Source organism: Myotis myotis, unplaced genomic scaffold (genome assembly GCF_014108235.1).
Source record: "Myotis myotis isolate mMyoMyo1 unplaced genomic scaffold, mMyoMyo1.p scaffold_m19_p_2, whole genome shotgun sequence".
NCBI classification, from domain to species: domain Eukaryota; kingdom Metazoa; phylum Chordata; class Mammalia; order Chiroptera; family Vespertilionidae; genus Myotis; species Myotis myotis.
The window spans coordinates 127,817,555-127,837,828 of NW_023416324.1; positions in this window are offsets into that span (position 1 = coordinate 127,817,555).

Genomic DNA, 20,274 nt, shown 5'->3' on the forward strand with positions numbered 1-20,274 from the left:
ATAAAGTTTACATGTTTTGACCCATTTTTTAATCGGGCTCTTCTGTATTTGTTTTGGATAATAGTTCTTTATCAGATGAGGTTTGTGCAAATATTTTCTTCTAGTTTTTGGAGTATGTTTTAATTTTTTGATTTTGTCTTTCACAAAGCAGAAGTTTTTAATTTTAATAAAATACAGCTTAATTATCCATGAGTGTTTCTTTAATGTAGTATCTAAAAAGGCATCACCATATGCAAAGTAATCTAAGTTTTCTCCTTGTTACCTTCTTTGAGTTGTATAATTTTGTGTTTTACATTTAGGTCTGAGATCTATTTTAAATTATTTTTTTGTGACTGGTGTAAGGTCTGTAAGGTCTATGTCTACATTAATTTTTTTTTGGGGCACATGTTTGTCCAGTTGTTCCAACACTGTTTATTCAAAAGACTACCCTTGTTCCATTGTATGCATTGCCTTTTTTTTTTGTCAAAAATCTGTTGACTGGCCCTAGCTGGTTTGGCTTGGTGGATAGAGCATCAGCCCTCAGACTGAAGTGTCCTGGGTTTGATTCGAGTCAAGGGCATGTACCTTGGTTGTAGGCTTCATTCCCTGCCTTAGTATGGGGGTGAGGAGTAGAAGAAGGCAACCAGTCTATGTGTCTCTCTCACATCAATGTTTCTGTCTCCCCGCCCCTCCCTTCCACTCTTTCTAAAAATCAATGGAAAAACATCTTTGGGTGAGGATTAACAACAACAACAATAACAAATAGGTTGACTATATTTTTGTGAGTTGACTTCTGGGCTCTCTATTTGTATATTCTTTCACCAAAACTACACTGTTTTGATTAGAGTAGCTTTATAGTAAGTCTTTAACGCAGGTAGTGTTGGTCCTTCATCTTTGTTCTTTTCCTTCAAAATTGCGTTGGTTATTCTGGGTCTTTTGCCTGTCTATATAGACTAAGAGTAGGTTTGTTGACAGCTATAAAATAACTCACTGGGATTTTTATTGGGATTGCATGGAACCTAAAAATCAAGTTGGGAAGAAATGACATCTTGAAAATATTGAGTTTTTCTCTTCCTGAACATGTAGCATCTCTTCATTTGTTTAGTTCTTATTAATTGTATTTATCAGAGTTTTACAGTTTTCCTCATATAGATCTTGTACATATTTTGTTAGCTTTATACCTAATATTTCATTTTGGGGATGGTAATGTAAACGGTATAGTGTTTTTAATTTCTACTTTCATTTATTCATTGTTGATATATAGGGAAGCTATTCATTTTGCAAATTAACCTTGTATCCTGCAACCTTGATATAAAAGCTTATTCATCCCAGCATTTATTTTGGTCAATTCTTTTGGATTTTCTACATAGATGATCGCATTGTCAGTAAAAAAGACAGTTTTATGTCTTCTTTCTCAATTTTTATATATTGCATTTCCTTTTCTTGACTATTGAATGAACAAGGACTTCCAGTATGATGTCCAAAAAGAGTTGTGAAGGGGACATCCTTGATTTATATCAGATCTTTGTGGAAAAACTTTGAGTTTCTCACCATTAAGTATAATGTTAACTGTAAGTTTTTTGTATATAGTCTTTATCAAGTAGAGACAGTTTCTCTATTTCTTTCTGGATTCTTATGATAGAAAGTTAGGTATTGATCCAAAATTATTTTCTTTTTTCATATAAACTTTTAGTACTGCTTTGGCTGAATTAATTCTGGGTATATTTTGTTTTTATTTTTATTCATCTCAAAGTATTTTATAATGTCTCTTGTTATTTCTTCTTGGAATTATTCATTATTTAGAATTAAGTTGTTTAATTTCACATATTTGTGAATTTCCCAAATTTCCCTTTGTATTGATTCTTAATTTTACTCCCCAAGGCCAGAGAAATTTTAAAAATTTGCATACTTTCAACCTTTTTGAATTTATTGAAGCCTGTTTTATGATATAACAAATGGTCTACATTAAAGAATGTTCCATGTGCATTTGAGAAAATGTATAAATTGCTGTTGTTTGTTGAATGCTTTGTAGTTATCTGTTAGATCTAGTTGGCTTATAATTAAGTCTTATATTTCCTTATTAATTTGCTTTGTCTTTCTCTTTTATGCATTATTGAAAATTGGGTATTAACTATAACTATATTTTTTGAATTGCCAATTTGTAAATTCAATTCTGCCACTTGCTGTTTTATGTATTTTGGTGCTCCATTACTATGTATATATTCTGTATGTGTGTATTTTTCACATATCCCTGATGGACTGATACTTTTTTACTTTAAACTATACTTACAAGTAAAAATTTTGTTTTAATGTCTACTTTGTGGGTATTGCTTGCATAGTATAATGCTTTACAACTTTGTACTTTCAATTGTCTTTGGTTTCAAGTGTCTTTTATATGATTATTGGATTGATTTTAAAATTACTGTTAATTTCTTCTTTTGAATTGTTGTTCATTTACATTTAATGTAAATACTAAAAGTAGTATTTATGTCTGCTATTTTGGACAATTTTTTGTTTATGTCTTATATTTTTATTTTTCCTTTTTTTGTATTACATAGGTATTTTCTAGTATAGCATTTTAAATCTCTTATTGTTTTTTAACTATATATGTTTTAGTTATTTTCTTAATGCCTGGCCTATGGATTACATTTGACATCTTATTAAAAATTATTTTTAAAAATAATATATTGTGGCAAATCTGGAAATCAAATAGCACCTCTTTCCAGGATATGTTGTTTTACTTGTTGTGGTTGTTTCTGTTTAATGACTTTGCTTGACTATTGCTGTGAAGTCTATATTCTATGTCATGTGAGGCCACTAGAGTCTCTGATTAGTTACTTCAGTTGTCAGTTAGTAGTTGAACAGAGATTTCCTTTCATTTTTTGAACCAATTATTCTCCCAGCCTTTGCTGAGGGGTTGCATGTAGTAAGTGTTGGGGTATGTGTTCACTGATTCCACAGGTAGTTCACAACTTTGCCTTAGCCTTTATTGCTTGAGGATAAAGGCTAAGGCAAAGTTGAGATCCTCAGTCAGTCAAAGTGAAAGATCAGCGTTTCCTGGACATGCACACAGCCCTTCATATATGCATGACCTTCTAGATTTCCAGGAATATGTCAGAGGAATATGATATTTCATTTTATGGGATTTTTCTTTTAAGATTTTGGTCAGTGTCTTGTTAGCCCAACTCAGGCAGCTTCAATGCTGAGCAATTAGCCATGATCATTTGCCACAAATGCCTTGGAGATGGGGCTGTTCCTGCAGAGTGAGATCCTCAAGTCAGGTCAAATGAAGACAAACCCTGACAAAGGAGCTTTCACCAAGCTGATGGACAAGTCAAATGGTGACATTCCCGTGGGTAAGTTTTTGTGGTGCTTGAAGTCTGTTCTGACTCTTCCGGTAGCTTCTAGATGCTGGTTTTCATAACTACCCTAGCTGTAAGGCTATTGGTTTTCAAAGTACTGAAGAATTGCAGAGAAAGGAGTGGGATCAAGATGAATTAAAGTGACTCAAAGCTCACTTTTTTAAAACTGAAATTCAGCTTTTAAAAAAATAACTATCTTTTTATACTTACAAGCCTTTAGCAATTTCCAGGCTTCTGGAAAGGTTAGCTTTGACACTTTTTGTGCTCTTTTTGCTTTTTTGGAGAAGCAGATTTTCAGAAGTTTTTACTCTGCCATTATGGGCCATTCTGCTGTTTTTGTAATTTCTGTTTCAAATATCAGTAAATCTCTTAGCTCAAGAATATAGATAAGTAGCTACTATAATATAAAGTGGAAAAAAAATCAGAGTTGAAATTGACCCTGATTAGGGAATAGTGACTGGGAGGAAGGATGAGAGAGATGGTGAAATATATCTATGATTTTGGATGAGAGAAGTGGTGAGATATATATAGAGAGAGATTTTGGCCACACAGCTGTAGACTATACAAAAAATTAGTGAAAGGGCACAACACATGTAAAATTCATTATAGCATGTATATGTTTTTTTACATTTTTATAGATTTTTTAGAGAGAGGAAGGGAGAGGGAGAGAGAAACATTGAGTGGCTGTCTCCTACATGCCCACCACCAGGGCTCAAGCCCACAACCCAGGCATGTGCCCTGACTGGGAATTAAAACTGCAACTTTTCTGTGCACAAGCCAATACCCAACCAACTGAGCCACTCTGGCCAGGGCTGTAGTTTGTTTGTTTATTTATTTATGTATTTATTTATTTATTTATTTATTTATTTATTTATTTATTTATTTATTTTTAATCTTTATTGTTGAAAATATTACATAGGTCCTCCTTTTTCCCCCATTAACCTCTTCCAGCCCCTCTCCTGCCCCCCACCAGGCCCTTACCACCCCATTGTCTGTGTCTATGAGTTATGCCTACAAGTTTCTATCACTCTCACCTTCTCCATTCCTCTCTGGAATCAACAAAAATATTTTTTTAAAAATTTTTAAAGAAAAAATTATAAATATTGAGTTCTAGAAATGCTGCATGTTATCAAATATGTCTGGAGGAAAATTGACTGAAGTCTTCAATTAATTTATTTGAAACATTTCAAAAATAGGATGGATTCGTGGACGACTAGAAGAATCTACAATTATGTAAAAAAGTAAGTTCAGTGAAAGTTAATGTTTATATAGTTATTCACTATGAAATCTCTCAAATTTACCTTATTTTTTTGAAAAAATATAATAAAAAATTATGGTAAAAACTTCAAGTTCTTACGTTTGAAACATATTTTTCATAGTACCATAATATAAATGATTAGTGTTTTTTTAGAATTAAGAAACTTTGGCAATATTGATAGAAAACTGAAGAGATAACTCAATTATTGTCAAAGGGATACAGCTACAATCCTCCAAGAATTGAGAAAATGTTAAAAAAAAATAAAAGAGAGCTATATCTCTACTAAACTGCAAGAAGAGAAATTAGTATCATTTACAGCTCCAAATAGGCATCATTTTGGAAACTATATTGTAATAGAATAAAACGTGAAACACTGCTTTCTATTTTTCAGTACAATTTCTGTAAAGTAGATGAATCCAATATCAAACTTTTATGAGACCAGTGAACACAATGGTTTAGTTCAAAGCTCTGTAAAAATAAAATTGGTTCATAGGAATCTTGTGAGGTAAAAATTGTACATTCCAACATAAAAATGCAATCCAGTCTGTGTATACCATCTTCTTTTTCCCAGGAGCTTCATTAGCCCGCAGTTTAGAATTTAACATAAAGCATAATGTGTTATCATCTGGACCAGCTTATTAGCCTGTCTTTTGCAGAACTGCTAGGTTGTAATTTAATGTGATTGCATGATAAAAAGCCTGGACATACACAGTAAAAATGTATCAGCAGTCACCACCACAGCAGAATCTATTACATGATTGGAAGCACAAAGTAGTGCCTTTGGAGTTGAGAGGAAGAAATTGAATAGCTGGCTCACCACGCTGTTTAACAAAGCAGGGATCAGGAATGTAGGCAGTAACATACTGACATCACAGGTCATCCAGCCTGTGTGGACCTCTATACCTGAAAGAAGAAATGGAGCCCAGATACACAGGGCTGTTTGAGTTCTATTTAATCACCTTAGGAGATGTCTGCACTGCGTTTATCTTGCTCTCTTTTAGGGACAAATAGGAGCTCTCAGAAAAATAAATGTACTGAATCTCTGCTGCAGAGGGAATAAAAGAAAAAGAACTTTGTGATAACCAAAAACAACATTTTAATACCTACCTAGTACCTAATACAGTATAGAGCCAAGCACATAGTAGTGACCCAGGAAATGTTTGCTGATTAAATAAAGGCATGCCTGAATTAGTGCATTCATTTTTTTAAGCAATCTGCATGGAATAGATAATATATACAAGGATTTGTGCTGGATTGCAGGCAGGATGCAAAGCTTCATGTTACTAGGTCTCAAGAAACCTATAATTTACCAGGAAATTATTACAGATATTAATACCACAGACAGGAAATGATAAGAGCTATGTGTGAGAGAAAATTTGAGATCTACTGGAGCATAGAAGCAGTTAGGATCATCTTGGAAGTCTGAGAATTCGGTTGCATATAGAAGGATGCTAATATATTGATAGTAGGAAAAATGAATGAGGGATTTAGACTATTATAGGTAAATTTAGGTAAAAGAATGGGAATGGAATGAAAAAATAAAATGTTCCTTTTTCAATCAACTTTATATAATTCACATAGAACATAATTTTAAAAGTCTATATAGTTCAGTGAGGTTTGATACATTTGTATAGTTTTATAACCACCACAACAATCATGATATAGACCATTTCTATCACTTGTAAAAGTTCCCTCATGTTGAATATTACCACAGAATGAACACAGCTGTATTTTTTAATTCTCCTAGATATCAGAACTCCAGAATGAGCCTGATGGGAATAAAACCAAAGTATAGTCAGAGCTGGCTTCTCTGTAGGCTCCAGAGGAAAACCCTTGCTCGCCTCCTACACCTTCTCGAGGCTCTCGGTATTTCTCACCTTGTGGACATGTTACTCCATCTTTTGTTGTCACGTTGGTTCTCCTCTTCCTGTCACTCCTCCTGTGCTTTTCCTGCCTCTTGCACCTGCTCATTGTTAATACAAAAGGCCACCTGGGTAATCCAGGATAACATTTCCATGTCAAGGTTCTTTTTTTGTTGTTCAATATATTGCTTTTTATTGATTTAAGAGAGGAAGGGTGAGGGAGAGTTAGAAATATCAATTATGAGAGAAAATCATTGATCGACTGCCTCCTGCATGTCCCACACTGGGGATCGAGCCCACAACCTGGGCATGTGCCCTGACCTGGAATTGAACTGTGACCTCCTGGTTCATAGGTCAATGCTCAACCACTGAGCCATGCCTGCTGCGCTCCACATCAAGGTTCTTAATCACATATGCACAATCTCTTTTACCATATTAAGTAACACTTACAAGTACAGAGGATTGATGTGTAAGAATATTTGGCAGGGCTGGGGGCATTATTGAGCTTTTCACATGTGCTTTTCACATCAGTCCCCTGCCCCAAACCCTTGACCCTGGAAATCATTGATCTCTCTCTCTTTTTTTTTTATAACTATAGTTGTGCCTTTTCTAGAAAGTCATAAAAATGGAATCATACAGCATAAAGTAATCTTTTGGATCTGACATCTTTTTCTTAATATGCTGCTTTTTTAAATATATTTTATTGATTTTCTATAGAGAGGAAGGGAGAGGGATAGAGAGTTAGAAACATCGATGAGAGAGAAACATCAATCAGCCACCTCCCCCACATCCCCCACTGGGGATGTGCCTGCAACCGAGGCACATGCCCTTGACCAGAATCGAACCCAGGACCCTTGAGTACACAGGCCGACGCTCTATCCACTGAGCCAAACCAGTCAGGGCAACATGTTGCTTTTGATATTCATCCATGTTGTTGATGGTAACAGTGTTTGTTTTTCCTTTGTATTGTGAAATAGTTACCACTGTATGGGTTTGTGACAATTTGTTTATCCACTCACCAAGTGACAGTCTTTTTAGTTTTTCCAGGATTGGACTATCCTATCTAATAAAGAGAGAATATACTAATTGACCCTCGTGCCGTCGCAAAGATGGTGGCACCCACATCCAATAAGGAGGGAATATGCTAATTGACTGCCACACCCTCAAAGGTGGTGGCACCCACAGCCACAAGATGGCCAGCAGGGGAGGGCAGCTGTGGGCGCCCAGGTCAGCAGAGGAGGGCAGTTGGGGGTGACCTGGCCAGCAGGGGAGGGCAGTTGGGGGCAATTGGGCCAGCAGGAGAGCAGGTAGGTGTTGATCAGGCTGGCAGGGGAGTACTTAGGGGGGTGATCAGGCTGGCAGGCAGAAGCGGTTAGGGGCAATCAGGCAGGTGAGTGGTTGGGAGCCAGCACTCTCATATTGTGAAAGGGATGTCCAACTGCCTATGGGATCAGGCCTAAACCGGCAGTCAGATATCTCCTGAGGGGTCCCAGATTGGAGAGGGTGCAGGCTGGGCTGAGGGACATCTCTCCCCCGCCTCCGGCACAAATTTCATGCACCGGGCCTCTAGTTATATATAAAGTTGTTATGAATATTTAGTTGTAAGTATTGTTTTCAAATGAGTTCTTATTTCTCTTGGTTGATAATGAGCATTTGTAGAACACCTTAATAAGAAGTAGTTAAACTACTTCAATGTAGTTGTGTCATTTTGCATTTCCAGCAATGAATGAGAGCTTCAGTTAATCTCAATATTTACTAAAACTTATTATTAGTTTCTAGCCATTCTAAATAGTATGCAGTAGTATCTCATTGTGCTTTTTTATTTCAGTAATAACTATCTTCTTGTGTGCCTATTTGCAATTGATATATCATTTATTTGTCTGTTTAATTTTTGACCATTTTAAATTGGGTTGTTTATTTTTTCATTGAATTGAAATAGTTCTTTACATATACTGGATACAAGTTTTTTTTAAAATATGTTTCCAAATATTATTCTTAATCTGTAATTAGCATTTTCATTTTATTAACAGTGTCTTTTGAGAAGAGGATGTTTTTAATTTTGATAAAATCCAGTTTATAATTTTTCATTTTCTGTTTCATGCTTATAGGTTTCCCTCAGAATTATTTGCCTAATCCAAGGTAGCATTGATTTTTCCTGTTTGCTTTATTTTAGAAGTTAATAAATTTAGGTACATTTAGGACTGAGATTGACTTAGAGCTAATTATTGAATATGGTGTGAGGTAAGAACCAAGATTCACTTTTGTTTACATGGTCAATTTCAAAGAAAGGGCAAGGAATGGATCTGAAAGTATATAGACAAATAATATAAAATACTATTGTAAATATACTATGTATTTTGAATAATTTTAAATTTGCAAAATAGTTGTACAGATAGTATATAATTCCCCTAAATCACTTACCAGTTTACCATATATGGAAATACCTAGGCTTCTTAAATGTGTTTCTTTAAATGTAAGTGCTGCTGTCTTTCTGTTCTCAAGTATGATCTTCTCCTATTACTCCTTTCTGGTTTTTCTTTCTGGAGTTTCTCCTTGTCAGATAAAAGAGTCCCTTACTTCTTCCTTTGTATTTTCATTTTGTCCATTTGTCTCACTTTTTTTAAAAAAAAATCATTTTCATCAATTTTCTTTTACTAAGGTTTATAATAATTTCTTCCATCACAATTTTAATTCCAAAAAGTCTTCCATGAATGCTGATAACTCTGTTCTATACATATATTTGTGTTTTAGAAATATAATGGGTTAAGTTTTATTACTCTTTCTTTTTCTTTCTGTATCATTTCTTACACAGACACACACACACACACACACACACACACACATACACGTGTGTGTGTATGTGTGTGTATCTTTCATGCTGGTACTTTCTTATAAAGCTCATCATTCTTGATTTACCATATTTTATAAAGGAACATACAGGTTGATTGGCTACTTGGCACAGGTGGGAGAATTGAGTTAACTTGTGGGTTTTGCTTTAGAGAGAATGTGCATAGAGCTGAGATGTGTTTTGGACTAATGTGGATATTTCTGTATTACCATTAAGATAATTCACTTTAGAACTTTCTGATCCTTTGCCTAGCCAAAAGATGTCACAATGCATGCGGTGTGGAAAATCATCCTTATGAAACTTTTAAATAATCTCTTGCAAACCTCAATCATGATCTGCTGTTCCTAGCATTGCAAAGTCCTAACTGGGGTTCCCTTGGGCAAAATAACTCCTTCTTGTCAGTACTCACATCAGGAATTACATTAGATTTCAGTTTGTTCAGTCCAAGCTTTATCTTCTACTCTTGCATAGTCATGTTTTTTTTGAAATGTGACATTTTCTAGTAATTTTTAATACCTTGTTTCTTATTCTCATCATTATTATGGTTTTATTTAATTTAGTTTTTAACATTTTATTTTAATATCAGGATAGAGAAGACATAAATGGATCTGTTTTTGTTTTCTGTAAATCTATAAATAGTCAATAAGAAAAATTATTTTGATGCATAATACAATATGAAATTACAGGATATAGCTGACAAGCTAAACTCATATATCAATATGCATATCTAATTTATATCTTTATTTTACATTTTACGGAAATTTAGACTCATATTTAAGTCTTTGGAAGTGATAAAAATTTTAACATGCATATTATTCTTTTCAGTACTTTAGAAAAAAAACTTTCATTATTGAAATTAAAGCTTCTGTTTAGAAAGTTGAATGATAATAGTGACAATACTGTTATAAAGTGATTCATAGATGATATATAACAATTTCTTAAATTCCTTTCCAAAAATAGAAAAACCCAATAAAGCAAAACTTGCATAAGAACTAGATATGAGATTACATAATTATGCTAACTGTTACGTTTTCAGTTATTTATGTACACTTGTCTATCATATGATAAACATGTAATTATTGAGCCCTGAGTGCAATTACACATTTAATTGCATGTGGAGAATATACTTTATGACTGTGGCTGCTATAAAATTTTATAAACTCATAGGCAGATATATTAATGCAAGAAGAGAAATAGCACATTTGTAAAATCTCAAATTCAATTCCAGAGATAGTAAGAAAAAGTTTGATTCTGAAGAAAACCCTTCAAAAAATGCACCAGAAGGATGAAACAGTGTACTAATGGTGCACAATTTGGAGGATTATACACATTTGAATGTTTCTAAAACATTTTTTAGAAAGATAAATCATAGCAAAAATACAGAATATTGAAACAACTTTTTAATATTAGGTTATACCTTATAAATTACTGATCTAAAATGAACTCTAAAGCCTCTTGAAATAGAAAGCATATGGTTCTCCAAAAATATATATAATGAAGGTAACACATTTGTAATCCTTATTGAGTATTCAAATTCTCAGTTCCCACCAAATTACCTGAGGTATTGATACATATTCAAAATATTGTATATAAAGTTTTTTTCAATATATCCTAATATCTGAACGAGGATCAATCACAGGATGAATATGTTAGAATGTTAAATTTGGAAAGAAAAGGGCTGTAAATAAATAATAACAAATTGTGAAATGCTAAATGTAATTTTGTGGGATATAATCCACAAGTACCTTATTCAAGAGCCGTGGCTTCACATACTAGAAGTCAATTTCAAAGTATGTAAACAAGTCAACCTCACCTAGAAATGCCATCTTCACAGTGCCCCCAGGGCAGTGAGAGAGAGTGGCTTTATGAGGGTCTGACAGATCCAAGAACTACCTGACGGAATCAGGGAGTGTTGCAGATTCTCTCTCGATTTTGCACTCTGGATTCATAGGATTTCTTGCCTCTGCCTGCTTGTTGCAGTCGGTAGCCCATCTTTCCCTGCTTCTCCATGAATATGATAGAAGATGTATCCACCTCCCTGACCCTGCCACCAGCCTCCCCGCACCCCTGCTCCACACACCTCGTTCCTTAGTTGTCACATCTGCTGTTCAGTTCATCCGTGTGCAGATAATCTGAGCAGCCCCTCTGTGTTAGGTGTCTTTTCCTGGGTCCTTCCACTCTGCAGAGTCCTGGAATTTGAAAAGGCCACTGGAGGGGCCAGTTGTGGCAGAGAAGTGAGCGGTGAGGAGTGGTAGCTCTCAGGGAAAGGGAAACACACTGCTTATTATAGAATGTGTTTGTCTAATGGAAATTAGTAGTACTGGGAAGATGGATTCTCTATTTAATTATTAACAAGTAAATAAACAACCTCTTTCTTATAGGAATTGGGTAAGCACTACTTGGTTGGCACTTCCTCCAACATCTTTCCAAAATACCAACAAGTTATTTTAGGCTTAAGTGCTATGGAAAATTTTCTCTGATATCGCACTGCTGTTATTTTGAAAAGATCTTCAGAATTTAAGTCTTTGGTTATTCTGAATTTTTGAGTTTACATATTAAATGAAGTCGAATTCAGGTGAAAAGTGTAATGAATCAAGAACGAACCCCATGCTTACCTTCCAGCTGATAGAAGTAATTATCCATTGTTTTAGGGGGAATTTTGATGATGTTATTAACCCTTTTATAACTATAAACCCTTTATAACTATAACCCTTTACTAACTATAATATAGTTAGTACTGTAGGAAAAGAAGAGCACAGAAATAAAATTAACCTAATAAATCCTCTTCAGCATGAGGTTTGAGGGTTTTAGGTGGGGCTTAAACAAAATCAGCCTGTTGGTAGTTATGAGATTGATGAATATACTGCATCATATTGGTGAGACATTACAGAAGCAACAGGCATTTGAATACCAAGGATGATGGACTTTAAGAATGCCAGATGAATAAATAAAAAGTATAAGTCTAGAGTTTTCTTTTTAGACTTAGATATTTGACTGCTAGCCTGTCCTATATAATAAAAGTGTAATATGCAAATCGACCAAACTGCCGAACAGTGGAACGACCATCCCGACCACCATCCAGGACCACGCTGTGACACCCACTGGAGCCAGGCCAGCCAAGGCGGGTGTGATGCAATTGGTTGGGGGCCCAGCCATCACCCCATGATCGCCCTGCAGAGGGAGGCCCAGGCCACCGGCCTGCATGGCAATCAATTGGGGGTTCCATGATCACCCCAAAGTAGGAGGCCCAGGCCACCAACTGGTGGGCTGCAGCAGGTGGGCGGGGCCTCCTTCTGCAAGGGAAGCCTGGGTCCTGGGTGCCCGAGGGAAGCCAGTGCTAGCACGGGGGGGGGGGGGCGGAGGGGGGGAGGGAGGCTTACTCTTGCATGAATTTGGTGCATCAGGCTTCTAGTAGTTTAAATAATATCCAAGGTTTCAGTAAATTATTCATATACCTAGAGAATATGAAAAAAATCACCTTAATAGAATGTTTAAAATTATTTTTCAAATAAGTTAATCACACATTGATCAACTTTCAGTCGAGGCTTAGTATCTAGAGATATATTCATATATTGTGGGTATAAAGTTGGCATTTCTAAAGTTAATCAACACATAATACTTTAATAATCTTCCTATGCTTAACGGGACAAAGAATTATGAATTTCAATGTCAAAGCTTCCATTATAGAGTTCATATTAGAGTTTTCACCAAGAGACTATTGACTATTTTTGACATAAAATATTAGGGTATCTTTTTTTAAGTAGATATATCTGAATGCCTATCAAAGGTAAGGTTAGCATTGGAGACATTATCTTATGTTCTCCACAGTGAGGTCTTTGATTCTTTTGGGGAGTCATGCTCTCCTCATTTGCGCCACTAACACTTTTATGTTCCTTTTTGATATGCTGCAACAGGAAACACTTCCGTGCTGTACAATGGTGATTTGATAATATGTTTTCTCCTCTAAGCACTGACTTTTGTATCTTTGACACAAAATACCTAGTATGCGGTGCCAAGGAATAAAGTGAATCAGGCTGTGTGCAGCAACATTTTCATGGTGGGTGAGTGAATTAATGAATGAGTACCTATTACACCACCAGAAAGAGCAGTTCCAATAGCAAAATATCATTACATATAACTAAAATACAATTAGGAGTAATAGAAGCACTAGAAACATGTGCATTGTGAAATGAGTATTGACAGTTTTTCTTTCTTACATGACTGCACTGAATAAAATGCAATACCACGAAGCCCCTACAGGCTTCTGCCCTAGGAGCTCGTCCCTGCTGTGGTGGCAGCAGCCAGCGGCACAGAACAGACAGCACTGTCTGCCTCATTTCTCCTTTCTTGAATTTTTCTTTTCTTTCCAAGCTTTTAATGCTTAATGCTCAGAGTGATGAAAGAAAAAGATAGATCAAAATTGCCTCTGTTATACCCAAGTCATTGCTCAGCTTGACTTCATTCAGTTTATGACTCTCTTTTTAAAAAGCACCAAACAATCATCTTGTTTTAGCACGGTTAAGCAAATGATACGGGATTATACAGCGAGTCAGAAAGTACAGCTGGGTTAGAACTCATGTCTGGCTTTTACAATCTGTGATCTCAGTGTGCTGCAGTGCAGATCTCAGCTGTAGCACCTACCCTGCATGGAAGTGACTTTAAAGGGACAGAGGTCAAAGGCAGGGAAGAAGGAAAGGAGACTCCCTCTGCTTTCACTGAAGCACATAAGGTCTCCTTCACTGCATTAGGGGAAGCTTGTTGTCTGGCTCCTGTGGATTGAATGGAGGCAGATGAGTAACTTTAAGCAGCACAGTCCATGGATTTTGGAAGTTGGTACCAGTAGCTAATTACAGGGCAACTACTAGGAGACTGGCTGCTTCAAATGGAAGTAGGTAATAGATTCATAGGTAGTTAGCAAGGAAACAGTGAAGTTTTAAGGACTGCAGTTAAATCAGCCACTGACATCCTGAAATTATGAGTTTTCAGCTTTTACATTTGGGTGAGTCAGGTGAGGAGGAGTGTTCTCAATGCAATCACTCTTAATGTTTTTGTTTGTTTTACTTAAACTTCTCAATAAAACAGTGAGCATAGTTAATATTTCAGAAAGTTCTAAGGTTTCATAGAGGAATGTAACATGGATATGACTCCACTCAACAATTAGTGGGGAAGCCCATGAAAGTTTGCAGGGATGATTGTGCTAAATAATCAAAACAACTATTTTGTATTCAATATCAATTTAGTGAAAAGATCCTGTGCTGAGGGCTATGAAAAGAAGATGCAAAAAATATGACCTCACAGGGATTTAAATTTACTAGGGAGACCGAGATATGTGTACTAAGCAACTGTGTTAAAAAGCATTTAAATCAGTAAATTAGTTACTATTAGAGCCAGAATAGATAAGTTTAGTAATAAGGAAGAAAATTTAATGTAATGAAAATCCAGTTGTTCAAGCTTAGGGAAGCAAAACTGACTATTAAGGCATTCAGCAACATCGTGATTCCTAGGATGACTCAGTTTTGCACTAAGACCAATTTGACCTGACAAAAATTAAAATCCCAGTCTCCCAATAAAACAAAAAATATCCAGTGAGAAATGAACAATTAGCAGTGAATACCCAGTCTCTGACAACTCTAGTGTTTCCATAAAAAGTGCATACTTTACTGCAGTGCAGGGCCATTTTGTCAGGCAATAATGCTCGCAGGCATTGAAAAGCAATCTGCTGCTTAAAAAAGTTGTGCCTTGGCAGACAGGCATCAAACAGAAAATTAAGGATATCAATTCCCCTTGTCCACAAACCTGCTCCTTAGTATAAAGTAAAACAAACGCTATTTGTGATAGATTGTCTTTGCTGTATAACCAATAAGTCTCTAATATATATTTATTAAGTTTAATATCGCATAGAATGTGCTCCTGAGTGTATATGCATGTGTGGGTGTCTATAGTGTTAAAAGAATTATTAAAGACAAGAATTTAGGTGATGCAAACTTTCACACTTTATGAAGCAGACAGTTTTCATTTGCAGAACTGTAAAATGGGATGAAAGACTGGAAGTGCTAGGAGGAAAAAGAATAAAGGAGAAGGAAGAGGAAATAGAAAATATCTGATTAGCTGGGGCCACGTAGGTAGTCAATCTTGTTGAGATGAGGATGAATAAGGAATTAGGTGTAGCGCCAAGAGTTGGCTTCCATTCGGGGATTGTGTTTCTGGTCAAGCAGAGCACTTAGAAGGACGCACATGTTACCTTAAGTTTCGATTGGCTGACGTGGCACTCTGGGCAGGAGCAACTCCATCTTGACTCTGGAAAGTTCATTTCAATGGTGCCCATGTAATTAGCAACTTAGTGAATACTTTCTAAAGAGAATTTAAATCTAGGTTTCAGCCAGGGCTGTGCTAGAGTCTGCTCCCAAGCAGAATTAAACTCCATGCAGTTTTTGGACTGTCAGCTCATTGGCTGTCAGCTAGGATTAACTTTTAGACAGCACCTACCTTCCTTGGCTCATGGCCCCTTCTCCATCTTCAATCCAGCAATGGTGCTTTGAGTCCTCCTCCACTCTGACTGGCCTCTCTTCTGCCACATTTCTCTGCTTCCAGATGATAAATTTTTCTGTTGTTAAGATTCAGATGATAAAATAATCACCTGAATCTTAATAATCCAGGATGCTTTCCTGATTTTAAAGCTAGTTGATTGGTAACTCCATTCACCAGCAAAGTCCTTTCCCAGAACGACCTAGAGTGGTGTTTGAATAACCAGGGCATGGAAATCTTGCAGGAACCCTTTTGTAATTTTGCTTGCCACAGTCATTGTCATGGATCTAGCAATTTTGAAAGCTAAATTTAAGATATAATTTAAATGCCACCACTTAATCCATTGTGATGATACACTTAAAAAATAAAATAGTTCAACATAAGCTGATTATGAATAATCTCTTTCCTGTGAAGAACTAATCGTTTCTAAAACTTATCTTTTCAATATTTGAATATCATTACCTTTGTAAACAGTGAAATCTCATTTGGGCCCATGTGCTTGTAATATATTTTTCTAATTCTACCTCATGAAAATAGTACTTAAGCAAGTAGTTGTAAAGTCCCTCTTTTTCACTCACTCGACTGTCTTGACTAACACATACATCAACTTTGTCCAGTTTGCAGAAGTTACAGAACTTTAATATATAACATTTATTGCACTTATTTTTTTGTTTGTTTTGATGGGTGTTTTGTTTCTTTTTTTAATATATATACTAGTGGCCTGTTGCACAAAGGTTCACGCAATAGGCCTCCCTTCCCCTGGCTGCCAGCATCGGTTTTCCTCTGGCACCCAGGACCCAAGCCTTTGGTCCGGCCGCAGCAGCGAGGTTTGGCTTCTACACTCCGGCTGCTCCCAGCCCCTCCTTTTTTTTTTTTTCCCCATCTCCTCGAGTGGAGGCCAGGGCTAGCTGGAAGCCAGGGTCGCCCCTGGTGACCCAGGCCCCCAGCCACTACTTGAGCGGAATCCAAGGCAGGTGGGAAGCTTTGTTTCCTCCATCACCAGGAGCAACCCAAGCCTCCTGCTCGCTCCAGCTCCGTGGCTGCCGCCATCTTCAGTCATCTTCAGTCTTCGCTCCACATCTGCATATGCAAATAAACCACCATCTTTGTTAGGTTAATTTGCACAGTTGCTCTGATTGGCTGGTGGGTGTAGCAGAGTAGCAGAGTGATGGTTAATTTGCATGTTTCTCTTTTATTATAATATATATATATACAATTGTTTAAAGTATTATATATGTCTTCTTTCTCCCCAATTGAACCCCCCCCCCGGCCACTCCCGCCCACCTGGACAAGCCCCCACGGCTGGCCCCAGTGTTTGTGTCCATTGGTTATGCTAATATGCATACATACAAGCCCTTTGGTTGATCTCTTACCCCCCCCCCCCCCCCGCAATCTTCTCTCTGAGGTTGGATGGTCTGTTTGGTGTTTATTTGTCTCTTGATCTATTTTTGTTCGTCAGTTTATGTTGTTCATTATATCCCACATATGAGTGAAGTCATGTGATATTTATCTTTCTCTGAATGGCTTGTGTCACTTATGTTACTATACTTATTATTTCACCTAAATTCTTCATGCTAAACCTGAAAATGTTGTGATTTTTCCAAGGTGAAATGACTGATACTTAAAAGCCAATTCTTATATTTACATACATACCAAAATACTTCTTGATGTAGATGCCTTGTTACTAAGCATAGAAGATCCATTTTTCCCTTTAATATTCACCTGCTCACAGCATTATTTGCTTAATCTTAAAATTTTTAAAAGTTTATTTGAAGACTTCTAATATTACTATCTCATTTTCCAGGTTTGGATAATGTTCAAACTTGTATATATTTTTAAAATCAGTTTTAAAGGTTATTAAAACTGAACCAGACTAGATCTGGCAATGATCAATCAATAATTCTGTGAGTGACCTTGTGACTAGTTATATAAATGATAAAGTAATAGATACACTGTGTTTTACTTCAACTTCTCGGGAATTTAGCAAGATCAAAAAAGTAAGTCTTGGTAATGCAATTTTATCAAATTTGTTCCATTGAAATTCAAGCTTGTTTTTAAATATTTTAACTAGAAAGTGATGTTTCAACATTTTCTATATGACTATGTTTGTTACTATTTTATGTCTTTTAAAAAAGTAATTATATGATTATGATCTTTGTAGTGTTCTTTAAACCCGTTTAGCTCTTATGTAACACTAACTTATTTTAGATTTCACAAGCTTATATATTCAAATCTTTGTAAATTTTAAAAATAAGATGACATTATTTTACATCCTTTTCTAGTTCAGTCATTCATTTATCCAGTATTTACTGGGTAATTAATGATTTTGTATTCTTAAGTGTTGGAGACACACAGTGAAAAAGATGAAATTCTTGCCTTTCTGGTGTTTATATTATAATGAGGAGACAAAATAAGTAAGTAATAGATAAAAATATTTTCTGTTTTAGAGAGTTTAAGTGCTATGAACAAAATAAAACAGAGAGAACAAAGGGGACAGGTGTGCTGGTTATAAAAGATGGCTGGGGAGGAAGTGGCAGGAGGACCAAATAGTGTGGACCTGAGTCAGGTGAAGAGGTGGTGGAAGGGCTTTGCAGACACAAGTCAGGAGGTGATAGTCCCTGAAATGTGAATGAGTCTGGAGACATGAAGGAACAAGCAGCTGGGAAAGAGAGAGGATGCTAAGAGATGAGCAGGCCCAATAATAACATTTTAGGTCTAGGGCTAGAATCCAAATGAAGATTAAAAATCAGCCCAGCTGGCATGGCTTAGTGGTTGGGCATCAACCTGTGAACCAGAAGGTCAAAGTTCGATTCCCAGTCAGTCATGGGCCCAGGTTTTAGGCTCTATCCCCAGTGTGAGGCATGCCAGAGGCAGCAGATCAATGATTCCTCTCATCATTGATGTTTTTATCTCTCTCTCTCCCTCTCCCTTCCTCTCTGAAATCAATAAAAATATATTTTAAAAATTTATATGTCTAGAAATTTAGAAGTTATAAAGTAAGCTACACTCAGTGTGTGGTCAGTATTCCCACTTCATGACCTGGAGGTTAAGGGGACCTGTTCTTGCCTCTTTGACCAGACCTGCCACCCACAAGGCTGAATGAAAGCCCTGGGCTGTGGAGGCTGAGTACTGAGAAGCTGGGCTCCTGGAGGGTGATTGGACCCACCTGAAGCCAAGCTAGTGCCTGAGCTGGTCCAATTCCACAGAGAGCTGAACTAGGACAAGGACAAGTTTCCCTCCCCATGCCCCATTTTCTTGCCTTGAGGTCTGCAGGATTCTTGAAAACCCTTCCAATAAAATTCCCCCACCCCCGAGGAGGCAGCACAGTTATCTGGAGCACCTTGTGGAAGACCTGGGAGACCTCAACCCTACACAAAGGCAGACATTCTTCTGCTCAGTGCTGTTTTCCACATGGCATTTCCTCTCCTCTAATTCTTGTTTGACAGTTCATGAACTCCCAAAATTTTTTCTAAAGAGATTAAAAAGAGGAAAAAAAGTGTTTCAATGCTTGTGAAATACTACATCACTTGCTAACATGCTGGAGTGTCCAAAAGCGATAGTGAAAATGAGGGCTGTGAAGTCCTCAGGGCCATGCCTTGCAGTGGTCTTAAGGCTGCATGGGAAACTCAGATGTGAATCTCTACATAATGGGAAGTGTTTGGAGAGTTAAATATAGACTTATTCTGAAAGCATATTATTGGGTTCTTCCAATCAAAATGTTCTCTCATTACTAAGTATCAAATTGCACATTTCTTCTCTATCAATCTCCACTTTGTTCAAACTAATTGATATTGTTGGTGATTATAGGTTGTGAACTCCTCTTACATTGCACTTTATCTATGGGAATACAGTTGTACCTCTAATGACATTGTATACATTTGTTGGTTTTTGTGGGTTTTTTTTAAAACAATCTTAAACTGAAAAAATATATATATAACTCCTTTAACTCCTGACTGCCAATGAAGTCCTGCATTTCTCTCTCAAATATATATTGAGTTGGCTTCTCGCCAACTCTCATCTGTCACCACTCTAGTCTAACCAGCCTCATCATGTGCATCTTTACTGCTCCTCCTGACTCAGACTCCAATTTTAACAACTGCAATTTATTCTCCACATATTAGCCAGTTTAATAAAAGTATTTCAAATTATGCCATATCTTTAGGCTTAAGCCCTTCAGCTGATTCCCACTGTCCTCAGAATAAATTTAAAATTCCACTATGGACAGTCTATTACATGAAATGTCTGCCCACTCTTCAATGCCATTTCTCCATAGCCCCTAACATTTCAGCCACATGGGCTTCTTGTCAGATTTTAATGTATTCCAAACTTTCCATAGTACAGATATTGTCACATATTTTACTTCTTTCTCTGACCTTCCCCTATCCAACACACACACACACACACACACACACACACACACACACACACACACCTTTTCCC